Source organism: Chrysochloris asiatica, unplaced genomic scaffold (genome assembly GCF_000296735.1).
Source record: "Chrysochloris asiatica unplaced genomic scaffold, ChrAsi1.0 scaffold00138, whole genome shotgun sequence".
NCBI lineage: Eukaryota > Metazoa > Chordata > Mammalia > Afrosoricida > Chrysochloridae > Chrysochloris > Chrysochloris asiatica.
This window is the reverse complement of record NW_006408656.1, coordinates 6120565-6123565: the sequence shown is the minus strand read 5'-3', so window position 1 is coordinate 6123565 and position 3001 is coordinate 6120565. Positions and strand designations below refer to the sequence as shown.

Genomic DNA, 3001 nt, shown 5'->3' with positions numbered 1-3001 from the left:
AGGGCCTCAAACCTCTGCACAGTCTGCAACAGTTCTCAATGTCCACAAGCTCCAGTAAAGGCTGGGCAGGTCAGTGCGGGGCAGGCTACTTGGTGAGCCGTCAGGGGGTGGGAAGTGCTATTTTCTATACTTTTAATTATGATTTAAATATTTCTTATTTCCAAAACAGTCTTAGAAAAAACAAGCTTTTAAATTAAGAAGCTAGAAACAAGTAACAAAACTAAAAACAAAACAAAACCAAACCTGAAGGAAGGAATTAATAAAGATAGCAGAAAAAGAAAAATATGTATTTGTGGTGATTAGTAGACCTCAAAGTTGTGGGTTTGTTTTTTGTTTTGTTTTCTTCCATTTTTGGAAAAAAGCAAATAAAGCAGACAAGCCACTGGTCATTCTACTTGAGAGTAAGAATTGAAAGTAGCATCAGTGACAGATTCTGTACACCAATGCTCATTGTAACATTGTTCACAATAGACAGAAGATGGAAACAGCCCAAGTATCCATCAACAGATGAATGGATAAATAAAATGTGGTATACTCAGTCCTCACTTATCAACATGGGTAGGTTCCAAAAACCAGATTGTTGTGTGAACATGTAGGATTACCACATCCGATCATAAAATGAGGGAGGACTACATTACATAACTGCAAAAGCTCTGAGAATCGTGGCCCAGCCAAGTTGACACATAGCCTTAACCATCATAGCCAATATTATTCTTGCCTTTCACATTGGCATTTGTTACTGCCAGATGTACATTATTAAAGTGCAAACTAGTAGTAGATTTTTTTTCCTATTGTAAATGCAGAGTGTCAGACAATGAGATCATTGATAAGTGAGAAGTAGTTGTATGGTTGGCATATTATAAAGAATCATGAAGAGAAATGAATTCTCATATGGCTATTACATTGATTAACCTTGAAAATATGCTGAGTGAAATCAGTCAGACACAAAAGGACCAATATTGCATGATCCCACTTATATGCAATATACAAAACAGGAAAATGTATAGAGAGCAAAGTTTATCAATGGTTACCGGGGCAGGAGGGGGGAGGAAAAGAGGAGTGATTGCTGAGAAGCACTGAGTTTCTGCTAAGGGTGATGGAAATATTTGGAAACCAATGGCAACTTTTCAATTTTAGGTAACCAAATGGTTGCATATTTATACTTCATTGTGGTATTATTTGAATTTGTCTGTTGTGTTATTATTTTTTTTAAAGAGCCAGCTATGGTTTTTCTCATACTATTTAGTTTTTAAATTTCATTCCTATTTCTGTTACTGTTTTTATTACCTTCTTTCTACTCTTTTTAGGTTTATTCTGTTATTCTTTATCAAATTTCTCAAATGGAACTCTTAATTCTTTTATGAGGTTAAGAAACAAGTATTGTTACTAGGGTTCCAGTTCACGCATGCCTGGGTTTATTCCAAACAAAACGTGTTTAAAGGTGTCTCTGTATCTGTGGATGGCTGCACACAAGGTCTTACAGTAACACACTTGTCTTAATCTTGTTAGGTAGCCTTCAAGAGAAAAGGGTCCAATCAAAGCAGTGGCTTTTGAGGGGATCTGCTAGGCCAATTAAATTCAAGGCAAAGAAGCAGTTCCAAAAGTTACGGCAATTTTTCTTTTTAATTCCAAAGGAGTAATCCTGATCAATTTTCTTGAAGGACACTGCACAAGCATAAGAACTTATTGTGAAGAAGTTTTAAACACACTGAAAACTGCATGGGTGAGAAAAAGGCTAAGAAAGTTGCATCATGTGATCCCCCCTCTCCCCCAATCACAATAAAGCACCTTTTCATTCTTCAAGGCTAGCAGGAATTGTCTATGAGAATTTTGTAGGGAAACCTCACCCCATCCACCCTAGAGCCCTGCTCTTGCCCCTTCAGATTTTCTTTTGTATCCCAAAATTCAAAGAACATTTAAAAGGAACATGATTTGAATCCCTCCAAAAGTGTATAGACCTAGATGGAGGCTATGTTGAGAAATAATAGCTTCCTATCTGAAAAATTTTATTTACTAAGTGTCTATGATTTTATGGCAATACTTTTTGACTTCTCTCATTTTTAAATAAATTCCAAAGAGATTATTCCTAAGTACTATGTTGGTTATATCCAACATAGTACTTAAAGTTTTAGTATGTAGTACTGTCGCTATTGGAGTCCTAGTGTGACGCTGTGGGTTAATGTGCTGGACTGCAAAGTTGGTTTGAACTTCAATGTTGGCAGTTCAAGTCCACCAACTGCTCTTTGGAAACTCTCTACAGAGTCACTATGGGTGGGAACCAACTCAATGGCACTTAACAACTACTGTCATTTTTTATTATTCATATATTTTATCATTTCCATTTAACCCATTTGCATTTTCAACTTTAGTAAATTTATATTGTTGTTGTTAAGTGCCGTCGAGTCGATTCCAACCCATAGCGACCCTGTACAGGGTTTCCAAGGCTGTAAATCTTCACAGGAGTAGAAGGCCTCATCTTTCTCCCACGAAGCGGCTGGTAGTTTCGAACTGCTGACCTTAAGGTTCGCAGCCTGATTCGTAACCACTACGCTACCAGAGCTCCTTTATATATACACATGTAAATAATTTTCTATAAATGCATAAATGTGATATCTTGCATATACTTTATTTATTTGCCTCATTTTCCCCTCTCTTATCACTGTAACTTTACTGTATCACCCCCTCACCTCAAATTCAGGTTAACAATTGATAATGTACCCTTTTATATTTTTCTCCATGCTCATATAATCATTTACCAATGTAAGTGGTTTGTCATTGTTTGTTTTACAAAATGGTGATCTTGGATTAGATAAGGATTTCATAGATACAACACCAAAAGTGGGATCCATGAAAAAAAAGAAATAAATTTTTGATAGACTTTAATAGAATTATGAGCATCTGCATTTCAAAAGACACTGTTAAGAGAATAAAAAGATAAGCCATAGTTTAGGAGTAGTTATGGGGCTGCAAACCTCAAGTTCAGCAGTTCAAAACTACCAGC

General features: G+C 36.2%; 1 pseudogene; it reads right to left on the bottom strand.

Moving 5' to 3' along the window:
* The window catches only part of LOC102831391, a 6191-nt pseudogene that overhangs the window by 1969 nt on the left and 1221 nt on the right, over window positions 1–3001 (bottom strand).